At 39.7% G+C, this 13,093-nt stretch overlaps 1 protein-coding gene across 1 annotated transcript in view; it reads left to right on the forward strand.

Moving 5' to 3' along the window:
* nbeaa (neurobeachin a) overlaps positions 1 to 13,093 on the forward strand; it is a 146,774-nt gene that overhangs the window by 20,186 nt on the left and 113,495 nt on the right. The gene's annotated exons all lie outside the window — the stretch shown is intronic.

Below are 13,093 nucleotides of genomic sequence, written 5' to 3' on the forward strand. Positions count from 1 at the left end.
CCCTGGTGATGTACCCATCTTTCGTCATGTTTGGGTTGTGGGAGACGTTAGAGGTCATGTGATAAGTTGTGTAACTTACCAACAGATCATAAATGGGATAAGAGCATAAAGGGGCGTCTGATGAGGGTTTGTTCACTGAGTGCTTATTTTATCACAGCACAAGTACCTCTTGTGTTAATTTGTAACAATCCGATTCTAGTTTCCTACATTTATTGAAATGTGATAGTATTTTTTTATGGATTTAGGCTGTTTGATGTCTAATTGGTTAATTAACAGAATGATTTCATGCAATCATTTCACTTTGATGACTTCACTTCCTCTGTTCACAAATAACAACATCATGTCATCAGTAATCTGTAAGTCAGACACTCATCTTGTATATTCGCTGCAGACGTGAAGCCACTCAATCTGAACTCATCATTCAGGATTGTAAACCTCCTCTGAGTTGCAGCTAACCCCTCCAGCTTACACATCTCTCTTAGTTATCCATTAGTATCCATGGAAATATCCGCCAGCGCGATGGCACTGCTTGTAATTTATTCCATCATAATAGACGCTCTGAGATAAAGAATAAAAGGTTCCCTGAGGGCACCGTGTTAATAAGGCAAACTCCTCAGTGTAGAAACAGAAGGCGCTGATGTGGATAATATTGTGTAGCATTGGTCAAAAATATACGAAAAGCTGTGAATCGAAATGAATGAGAGAGGCAGCCTTTAAATGCTCCCTCTTTCAAGCTTCTTCTTCTTCCCAGGCACCAGCTCCTGACAAGTGCTGCTCTCGTACCGCTGTGTCTGCTGTGCATCAGACTACAGCGGCTTCAAACGGCACACGTCTGCACCGCTGTCCACTGTGGAGGACGAGTCTGAAGTAGAGATGATGCACTGACAGGCCTGTAGTGCAGAAACATCTCCGCAGAGAGGCAGATGGTGTTGCCGCTGATTGTTTGGACAAAACCTCAAAATAAAAGCGGTCTTGTTTTTTGAAATAACAACGAGATCAGAGCGAGGTTTGACTTCAGCAGACGTGTTTCTGTGGTTCTTCAGGGGAGGATTATATAGTCTGGTTCATTTGCTGGTCAACTAAAGCGACCCAGACGAACCTTTCAATCGTTTTGAGTCATTTTCTAAGCATTTAAGTCTGAACTATTTAAATCCTTGCGACAGTACACATATTTAAGAGCATTATAAGGTAACACAAGCAGACATTTTAACTCTTTTCTTATACTTTAGGGACCAAACGAATCACTGATTTATCCAAAAATAAAAGACACATCACTCCAGAAGGAGAAACAATCTTAAGCTGCAGCCACACTTAACTTTTGATGGTGTGTTTCACACTGTGTGGTCTTTTTTTCACACAATAAAATGCAGCACATCATGCTCCACTAACCCTTCCAACCCTGCTTTATGTGTGTGTGTGTGTGAGTGTGTGCGTTTGCATGTGTGTGTGTCATTCCCAAGCCTGTCTTATGTTGATGGATTACCGAGACTCATTGGAACTGCTTGCTGCCTCTCTTATCCTCCATCAGCTGTGGCTCAAAGGAACAGTGCTCTCTATTGTTTCAACCAATGTCTAACGCGTGCACAATCGTGTGTGTGTGTGTGTGTATGTGTGTGTGAGGTTGTGCTTGTGTATTCAGGCACAAGCACTCACACACATGAGTGCTTGCACACATTCTCTCTTTGCAGCAGCAGCACACACTCATAACCAGGCCAAACAAACAGATTAGTGATCCTGAGTTGCCACCAGCCTGGCCTGAGTCAGGTCTGCAGGGCTTATCTGCTGACCTTTGAACTTAGCATCAGCTAGTCTACACCTGCCTCGTCTCACAGGCAGACGCTCACAGGCTGTGAATGAAAAAGAAGCTCTGTAGTGTTACCCTCTCTTGTCTCTCTGTGTTCTGCCCTCAAATAAACTCAGTGAGCCTCATCCTCGATATCTTCAGAAGGTTTTTCTTGAAGTTGTTCTTCAGGAAGTTTCTGAGGGAAGTAGAAAGCAGATTCACGACACCGTTCTTAACTTGCAGAGTTCACACCTGGTAGAGGCTTGTGCCAGTTTTCCCTAATTAGCAAGTAAATGCCCCTCCAGTGCCAATAAGAGTGCAAAAGACTGCAGGGACGTGCACATGCAGAGATCACACAACGCTGAGAAGAGAAGTGGAAAGAAGCTGAGACTGCCTGGAATAAAATTGAAGAAAAACTGCTTACTGAAGTGGAACAGCAGATTAAACAGAGCAGATTTATTTTATGATATTTAATAACCTCAGTTGTGAATATAAGATGTGAACTACAGATCCATGATTCACACAGCGCTCTCAGAAAAGAGAAAAGCTGATCATATTTCATACATATTGCTCCACATTTATCTAAAAGCTGCTGAGGTAACATGATGGACTGTGACAGTTCCCTTAGTTAACAGCAACATGAACACTTCTATGAGTAAAACCCTCCACCTCTCCCTCTGCTACCTCATGTCACTCTGCTAAGCCCCTCCCAACACATGACACAACAAACATGCATGCCAGCTGTAGTCGCTGCAAACTGTCTGTTCCACTCGGAGGACAGAAACACTCACAGCCTATCAACACGGATCACAGAAAGGTAAAGGGTTGCTGTGATTGGCTGGTGGCATGTAAGCCAATCCTGATTGGTTGTTTGATTCAGATCAGACCAGTTTAAAAAAATAAAAACAAAGGGGCGTAGCTAAGAGACAGAGATCACACATGATTATTTAAAGAACTCTTTAATTTGATATTTAGTGACATGCAAGGATCAAAATGTGTTAACCTAAATTATAATGACATCATTATTATAAATGTTGCACACAGTAGCTTTGAATAGCCGTGTGTAAAGACAGGCTGTGATTGTTGTGTCTTTTTTCCGACAGCTAATTTCTTAGCAGAATAAGAAAGTACTTAGTAATTTTGCACAGTAGCATATCAGCCCTCAAGCAGTGTGTTCTTAAGTGTTCTTCGATTATGTTTTCCCTTGTTACAAATGAGTAGGGATCAAGTAGCATCCCCCAGTCTCGACAAATTAAGCCAATGTGGATGTGCTTAAAGCTGCAGTACCCCCAGTATCCACTTGAGACTGGCTGCAGGAACACAGGGAGCCCCAGTACACACCATAGACTGTATAAAAAATGGACGCAGTATCCGTGACATCACCCATCTGTTCCTGAAGCACTGTTTTGAAGCCTACCGTCGGCTGGCGCCATATTGGAAATGCTGAACGCAACTAAACTTCATTCAAGCTAGTGTGAGGCAAAGAGGCAGGGTTTTAGCCTTTTCGCTAACAGCTACCCGTCAATCAAGTCAGGCATGTCCTTATTTGGACAAAACTTGTAATCTTAATATCTTTGAAATAATAAGTTCTAGAAAGATTCACCCCTGCACAGTGTGTGCTGAGAGAGAAATTAGCTATTCAGACCTAAACTATTTTTTGTACCAGGCTGTAAACATGTTTATTTCTGCTGTAAATATCGTCTTTTTTGAATGAATGTGTATGTGGTTTCCAATGTTTCTGCAGCCTGCCTCAAGTGGAAGCTCGATGAACTGCAGTTTTTAACATTTCTGCATGGGCTTTATATTTTAAGACAGGAGGTTGCCATCTTTGTACACGCAAACATTCATAAAGCTGATCTTTACAGCAAAAATAAACATGTTTACAGCCTGGTTCAAAAAACAATTTTGGAAACAATTTTGGTCTTACTAGAAAACACAGTGTACAAGGTGAATTTTTCTATAAGTCTTTAGCTTTGAAGATATTAAAATTACGAGTTTCACGTAATTAGGGGCATTGCAGACTTGATTGACAGATGGGCACACAGTAGTTGTAACAAGGAGGCTTAAGACCCGCCTCTTTGCCTCTTGTTAGGTCGACGAAGAGTTAGGTTGAGACAGCATTTCCAATATGGCGACTGCCGTTGATAGGCTTCAAAACACCACTTCAAGGGGTACCGGTGGCCTAAGCACCCAATATACAGAGGCTATAGCTCTCGTCGCATAGGTCGCTGGTTCGACTCTTGGCTACCACCATTTGCTGCATGTCATCCCCAACTCTCTACTCCCCATATTTCCTGTCTCTCTTCATCTGTCTCATCAATACAAACAAAAATGATCATGATTTTTACTCTCTATGGTAGAGATGCACTGATGTATGATGTTTAATTTTGGTATCAGCACTGTGGAGTAACATCTGCCATTGGCAAGTAAAGTGTATGAGTTGTGTTGCATCACTTTATTCTAGCCAGCCAATATCCCTAACTTCTTATTCTGAAATGTTTTTTTTTAAGTGGGCTTAAGCTGAAAATACTCTGACATAATATACAGTAAGTTTTATGGTCAGATGTCAAGGAAAATGCCAGCAGTGTGGAAGTATTTTTATTTTTTTAAATTTTATTTAACCTTTATTTAACCAGATGAGTCCCATTGAGATCAAGACCTCATTTTCAAGGGCGACCTGGCCAAGAGGTCAGCAGCACACGTCAGAATAAATGGCACAACTCAACAACATGGAACATATATGCAGACAGTATGTAGAAGCAAACAATAATAATTTAAAAAGTGCAACTTATTTTCAAGTAAAGTGCAGTTTGTGAATATAAAACAGCATTTAAAAACACAGGCACTGTTCTGGGGTCTTTCTTTCATTTAAGATAGACTTAAAGGTGTCCAGAGAGATGAGATCCGACAGATTCAAGTCCTTCTGGAGTTTATTCCAAGCAGTAGGAGCAGCAAAACTGAACGCTCTCTTACCGAACTCTGTCCGAACACGGGGAACACACATCCGCAAGGTGTCGCAGGAGCGCAAGGCATAGTGACTTCCTGATATCTGAAGATAAACACATAAATACATTGGGATCAAGCCAAGTAGACATTTGTAAATTAGATGAAGCCAATGTGTTTGCCTGCGCACACTCAGGGATGGCCAGTCGGCTCTGACATAAAGCTCACAGTGGTGAGTGAGGCGTTTGCAACCCGTGACAAACCTCAGCGCGCAGTGATATACACTATTTAAAGACAACAAACATTTAGCCGAGGCTCCCAAGTACAAGACATCACCATAATCAATAAGAGGCAAGAATGTTGCAGACACTAAAAGTTTCCTCGCTCTGAGGGAGAAACAGGATTTATTCCTGTACAGGAAACCTAGTTTCACCCTAAGTTTGGAGACCAGGTTGGATATATGAGTTTTAAATGAAAGCTCCCTATCGAGAATAAAACCCACCGTCTCTGAGAAAGATCAGCAACATGCAGACTGTAACACATTTCCCAGTGACATTTCATGAGAGGGGATCAATGCTGATGATATACAGTACATATGTCAAATTTGAAATGCAAGCATGAAAAATTACAAAAAAGGTCACGTATCAATATATTATAATGTCAGTATCAGAATCAGCTATCGGCTAAATTATTATTTGAAACATTGGTATCAGTATTATTGAGTTTTGCAATGGATGCATCCCTTAAATTAAGTTAAGAGTTATGTAACATTTAAAAAAAAACTCTTGTAGGTTTAAAGACAAAGAAATTTGAGGTGCAAGCAACATCTAGGACGCCTTGCAGGTCTTCTCTTCCTGTCAGTGTCTCATAAATTGAGAGAGTTAAGAGACAAAGGCGAGGATGAAGGCCTTGTTACCGTCCTGGATCTCAGCCTTCAGTCCATACTCCTGAAACCCCCTTGACATGAACACACAAGGATGCAATCATTACTGCCTGTTTGGAGGAAAAAAATATCAGAGTAAATCAGAGTCCTTGATAGAATCTGCTCTTTTCATCTCGAAGCGAGCAAAAAAAATCAACACCCCAGCACCCCCTCCTACACCTCACCTCATGCCTCCCTTTTTTGCTCGCTCTAAAACTCGATAGCATGTCTCATTTGTTTCATGCTGTCCTTTCAACGGTGCCCTCTCAATCACAGACGCTCCCTGATGCTATTTTTTCTCCCTGCCTCTTAGTTTTCTCTCTCCACTCTTTCTTCTCTCTCCCTCTGTGCCTTAGCACTTAAGATGTTTTTTTCTCTTGCTCTCCTCTAGACCTCTCTCTCCCCTGGCGAGAGATGCTGCCTTCAGTTCTTTTCTATTAAATCATCAGTCTAGAGGTCTTAACACAAACATCAAACTGTAGTTTTTTTGGTCTTGTGAGGTCCTGACAGAGGGTCAGTGCTTCCTTTGAATTTAGATTGTATTTTTTTTTAAAGCTGTTGTGTTGAATCTTTACAGAGGATGGGTCTGTGCTCAGTTAGTGATGTGTACTAAGGAGGGGAAAGAGTAAATCAAGTGTTATTCACTAAAATCACAAAGTCATGATCTGCATGTATTTTATAATGCTGCTTTGATTTCCAGAAGAACAGATCACACTTGGTTCAGATTCCAGCTACCACTACTACAGCCCCTCCACATTTTCTATTTGTATTCTAACCCTGACCTGATTATTGTCTTATTTCCCCACAAAGACTCCCAGTAACACTGTATGACACCAGCTGAACTGCAGAAACTCCTTTGAAAAGGTTACAGCTTGAGTCCTTATTGTGTTGTAGAAAGAAGGATGTAAATTTATTCATGAGAAAGTGCGGTGGATTATTATTTTAGCTCGGAGGCATGATTCTGAGCTATTCTCTGACACTGTTAGTCTCGAGCACATACTGTCTGTCATTTAACTGAAATGCTAAATTGTTTTTTTTGTTTGTTTTTTTTTCTTTTTGAGGGAAATAAACAGAATATTTAAATTCCAATATTCAACCCCCTCATGGTTAAAAAAACTGACAGTTGAAGGCTTATAGTAGATGACAGAATTTCAACACCCAGCATATCATCAAAAATCAAATGAAATATTCATCAGTTTGCACAATGTATACTCCACAGAGTGAATGAATATCTACTGCAGTAGACATAGATACACTGCTGAGAGACAGACACAATAACACAGTGTGTTCTGGTCTCAGTATATGTCCTGTATACACCTTGACAGACAGCTAAACTCCTTCTTTATACCAAGACTCTGAAGGTGTTGTCTGTCCACAGGTTTATTGATACCTCAGAAAAGGGTAAAACTATACAATATACAAAAAACAATATCAGTATTGCTTATATACAGTGTAAATATACATATATCAACTCAAATGAATTCAATCCTTTTAACATAACCTTATTTTTATTTATTTATTTATCTATTTATTTATTTATTTATTTATTTATTTATTTATTTATTTTATTACCATTAGCTTAGTAACACAGTATCAAACTACAAAATATGTTTATCCCAAAAATAATCCTCTACAAATAAAGATACAAGTTGCACAAAGAACGTTCAGGCAGATGTCAGAGGATTACTAATGCCATAACAAAACACCACCATGTTCTCTAATGCCTCTTCATTTTCTGTTCACAGGTCATGTGACCCAACCACTTGAGGCACACTTCCTGTAACTCTTAAAGTGACAACACCAAACCAAAACTCACAATAAAACAGGAACAAAATCAACACATATTAACTGTGTAACAGCACACAGTGTATTTGGTCAGAGTGTTTCTGTTCAGTCGGTTAAGCAATTGAATGACCTCACTCATGCTGGTCACACTATAGAATAACTATTCAGTTAAACTATCAAGTACTTTTTTGTAATTGTAAGCACGACATGCTGGTCATATGTTGTGCTTTAGCTGTGATTTGCCACTAGGGCTCTATTTCCAGTTAACAGCTACTGCCATAATGCTATAATGATCTACTACCCGGATGTAAACAAGCACAGATGACAGATGAGATCTCATAGCACGTTGCGGTTTAGCAGTATTTTGATCTAGAAAATTGAGATACAGTTGTAAGTAGGTTTGTGGACGTTAACCTGTAAGGAGGAGCAAAGGCTGATGGTGCTAGCTCTGCTAATGTTAGCTAAACTCTGCATTTAATTTGATCTTGTTTGTCTGTGTAAATGTATTTATGAATTTTTCCAATACAACAATAATAATTCACAGTGATGACACATACTGATTAATAGAAATCCCCCTCAATGCTAACATTTAGAGGGACTAAAACTTAATATCAAAAGATTAAATAATATGAAGAACAATAGATAAAGTAAAACAAGTTGTTAGGGGTTTAAGCAGTACACTCTATTATCTAGGGCACAAACCAGCATTGAAACACAAAAGAGAGAAGCTGCGGCATCAACAGGGTCTCTCCAGTTGTTTGTTTCAGATGCCTCTTGTTGTTTCATTAGGATGAAAGGTTACTCATCCACAAAATTATCAGCGCCTAAAACTCCAAGGGGACTCAGAAAGAGCTGCTATATTAATAAAAACATGTAGGATGAATTCTAACCGCTTTCTAAGTGTGCATTTTTTTTTATCTTTATACTTCAGACAGTGCTAGTGTGAGTGGAAATTTAAATTTCCATTGATGATAGTTTTTAATGGGGATCTATAATGATAAACACTACATAAACAATACATTACTCGTTATGTTTTGTGTTTTTATTTGCATTTTCTTGCACTCTATTAGAGTCCAGTCCATGTTTTTGACCACCAATTTACTGCAGTGTTATCAGTGAAACTATATAATACAACACAAATAAGAAGTGTGACTGTATGCAGATGATCTGCTGTTGTTTGTTGTCTTTATATTGTGGTGACTACAGAAAGTGTGAGGGATAACATGCTAGTATTTGTTGCATTTCATGATGCAGAACAAATCTTTTTTGTTATTTATTATTTGTTGCCCAATAGCATGTGAAAAGGCTTATAGCTAGATCCGTTACTAAGCCTCTTTAGCCAATCAGGTGGCAGACATTTTAAACTGCATTTGGATGGAGTCAGAGTCCTGATCACTTGACTTGAAAAGTGTGTGTGTGTGTGCATACATACATGTGTTTGTGACCTGGATTTCTCTCAGAGACAATCAGCTGTGAACACTGTGCTTGTGTTTTGTTGCGATGCCTTTAAACAGCCGAGCTTCAGAGTCATACTCATCCACGTCAGAGTTATATTTTGCCTTCACAGACTTTTAGTCCTTGAAAACACTGATGCTATTTATACAGCTTCTCTAACGGTCGCAATTTCAGCTGTGTGTCAATGGATTGTAGTGAAGGATTTCTACTGCAGCTTCTTTCATAGTGTAGCTGTCAGCAGAGGGAGCAGGAGCTGTCCGTTGTGCTGAAAAGAGTCTGCTGTATATGTCTGTCTGCCTTCTTAATCTGTCTTTTCTCTCTGCTTTTCCTGAGCACACATTCACACCACTTTCTTTTGATGCGCATTTCCTCTCTTCCCCCGTTTTTAGATGTCTGACCTCACTTTCTTGCTCTCCGCCTCTCTCTCCTCTCTTAATCTTCCTCTTTGCTCTTCCTCTGTTCTCCTTTTCTCCTCTGCTCTCTTTAAAGCTCCTTGGCCTCCCACTCTGGTAAACAGACTTTGAAAATTAGATTTGTTTCCTCGCGAGCTGCTCATATGCTAATGAAATGGCGCCTCATTATTATTGGATTGGGAAGATTCCCTGATTTTCCTTCAGTTCCTGCTCTTCCTCTCTCTCTCTCTCTCCCCTTTTCTCTCGCTTCATGTTGTCATTCTTGTGAATCGCCCGCTGCAGCTGTTGTCAGCATTTATGAAAGCGTTAGTGACGAACTGAGTGAGAGTGTTTGTGGGGATGACTAAGCCCTACAAGACTTTCTGCAATGAATTGTTTAAAAGGCTGTTGCCCTTTGAATGCTGAGTATGTGTGCCATTTGGCTGAGTTTGTCGAGTGTGTGCTTATGTGTGTGTGTGTGTGTGTGTGTGTGTGTGCAGTATGTTTTATGCTTGCACTTGACAAGCTTTGAGTCAGATGTTGGAGGCGGGAAAAGGCACACTGAACTGGTCTGCAGCGAACTGGAGACTTTTTAGAGGCTTTTATGAAGACAGATCTCAGCAGGTTCGGCTGTGTTATCTCGCCCTCACTCGCTCCTCTTTCATGCAGCTCTCTCTCTTTGGTTTTCTGGCAGCTTTAATAAAAACTGACAAGCCAATACATGGGCGCTCTCAATAGCTTTTGCTTTTCTTTGATGTATGTACAGAGGCGCAATCATGGTTATTTTGGTGGTAAACGTGCCCCGAGTACAGCTCTTGGCACCGACTACATAAACGCCTGTCCCTTTAATCTAACACAACTACAAAGCAAAAAGCACTTAATTGTTAAATTGAAGGTAGCAGTTTCCTGATTGGAATTTGTCACCTTCCTCACACACGGCCTCTGACAGGTCGCACTAATTGACTGGACGCAAGCCTTTCTTTGTGCCTCGGGTCTCCATGTTTATGCACACACGTCGTTCCTTGTACGCTGAATTAAGCCGTGGCATGGTTAAGGCTTGAATGGCACATTTTTTATTCACTGCATTAGAGCTCATACATAAAATGTATTTGAGCACATTATCTGACTCTGTTCTCCATCCCAGTTTTAATTTGGAAATTTTCACTGAAGCGGTACAATATGCAAATCCATTCCAATTTAGATTGTAAACCTTCCCACAGAGCTTTCATGAAATGTATGAAGAAATGTATGAATGCCAACAGTTCTGATGTCATTACTTAGATATGTAATCTCATTTTCTTGTATACTATTCACGTTTTAAATTGTGTTACGCAAATTCACCCATTCTTAAGTTGTCTTGTGGTTAATTTAGGAAGGTTGAACCAAAAAAAGGAAAGGGAAAAACATGTGAAAAATGCAAATCCGATTTGAGAGGAGAGCCTATAAGCACTCTAAACCGAACCTTTAAGCCCGCTTATTTCCTGTGTATTGGCTCTGTGATTGCTTGGCTCATGCTTCACAGAGAGAAGTGAGGACAATGTTGCTGTTGATGTTGAAGAAGTTGGCTGAGAACTTTGCAGAAGTTAGTTGAAGAGTTTTTTATTGTAGCTCAAGTTGTAGCTTGTAATAAAATACCATGTGCACGTTAAATAATAAACAATGTGTGTTTGGAAGAATGCTTTAACTGGAATCCTGGAATGTGCAGGGACCAGAGATGTGCTCCAAGGATCCATACATCTGAGTCCAATCATTAAGAGTAGTTGGAGGAAGATTCCCCTGACTCCCATGACCCTTTAGCTTTTGTCCTACACATCATGGACGTGAAAAGGATTGTAATCAACACAAGAGAAGCAGAAATTAAGACAAAGGGTAAAGGGTGATAGCAGTGAAAGCTGGTCTGTCAGGCTGCTAAGAGGTTAATGCTAATGCCAGCATGCTAAAATGCTATCAAGGATACAGCTATGCTCATTTTCAAAATATGTTTTATTGAGGGGGGGTTTATTTTTGGTCTTTTTATGCATTTCTTTAGAGATGGAACACTGGATAGAGTAGGGGCAAGAGAGAGAGTGAGAGAGTGAGTGAGTGAGTGAGTGGGGAATGACATGCAGTGATCGGCTACACTGTCTGCTTTGAGGACTATATCCTCAGTACATGGGGTGCATGATTTAACCACTGAGTCCAACACTATCATAGTTCACGAGTTAGCATGCTTAAATATACTGTACTTACTCCCCTTAAACTCAAAGTATAGCTAAGTTATAAGGGAATGTTTTATTTTGCTGTATACACCACCAGTCAAAAGTTTGGACACACCTTCTCATTCAAGGGTTTGTATTTATTTTAATTATTTTCAACACTGTAGATTAATACCAAAGACATCAAAACTATGAAAGAACACATATGGAATTATTTAATTAAAAAAAAAGTGTTAAATAAGCCAGAACATGTTTTATATTTTAGATTCTGTAAAGTAGCCCCCTTTTTCCTTCATGACAGCGTTGCACACTCTTGGTATTCTCTCAGTCCGCTTCATGAAGTGGTCTCCTGGAATGGTTTCTAATTAACATGAGCCTTGTCAAGAGTTCATTTGTAGAATGACTTGCCATCTTAATGTGTTTGAGACCATCAGTTGTGTTGTTCAGAGCTAGGGTTAGCACACAATGGATAGCCCTGTATGACTACGGTTGTAATCCAGATTATGGCAAAACCAGATTATTTCATAGTTTTGATGTCTTCAGTATTAATCTACAATGTTGAAAATAATTCAAATAATTAAAAACCATTGAATGAGAATGTGTCCAAACTTTTGACTGGTATATATTCTTCATAAACCTAAAGCTCCTCTGAGATGTTATTAGCTCTTTAAGAAAAAGACTGAAATTAAAAACATCACCTCTCTGTGAGATACTAAAGCAGTCAGCATAAAAACTGACCGAAGAGTTATTTTTATTCTCACCTCTTGAAACTGCAGCTCTAAGGCAGGTGTTGTACCAAGAGGTCAACTGGAGGCTGAAGAGATTAATTTATGACAAAGTTTCTGTTTCATACTTTTGACTGTTAATATAAAGCAGGATATATTTTGTTGTTGAATTATCTTTTGTTAAATAACACTAACTACAAACACAGAGGTTCCATTCTTTCTACACGGAACATGGATTTCTTGTTATTTCAAAGCGATCTATCCAGTGCTTTTTGAGAGCAGCTAAAGCCAGCAGGATTGATCCTCTGAAGACAATGAATGGCCGTGTTAAATTACTCTGCAATTCATCAAATTTTGAACCGGATCAAAGTGGTGGAAGGACATTACCGTCTCTGGGGAACCTCTCTTCCATGGATGATAAGTAATTAGCCTTGTGATATATTATTCATCGCTCAGACATGCTGCACATGTGCAACGCCACTCAGTGTAGTTATGCTAGACTTCCTTTAAGGTCCCTTACACATTGTCAGAATTTGTCTCATCAGAGAGCTTTCACATCACTGAGGTCACGTCCCTGCTTAGAGTGGTCTGTTTATTACCGTAGAGTTGTAGTTTTTCTTTAAGAGGTATTACCTGCAAGAGAAGATGTAACATTGTTCAGAAGAAGAAGAGTTTATTACATTACACATCCATAATGTAGCTTATTCTGTATGAGAACTACATGAGCTGAAAAGGTGCTCTTTGCACTCTGGTTCTTTTGATAGTAGTGAGAAACCCTCGCATCCTATTTCAAACATCTTTTTTGTCGTTTTGATGCTTCAACCCTTTATTTTTCCATCCCTCCTCACCCCTACCACACCAACCTTCCTCTGTTGTGCTAAACCTCCCTTATA

This window comes from Notolabrus celidotus, chromosome 5 (assembly GCF_009762535.1).
Source record: "Notolabrus celidotus isolate fNotCel1 chromosome 5, fNotCel1.pri, whole genome shotgun sequence".
Classification (NCBI taxonomy): Eukaryota; Metazoa; Chordata; class Actinopteri; order Labriformes; family Labridae; genus Notolabrus; species Notolabrus celidotus.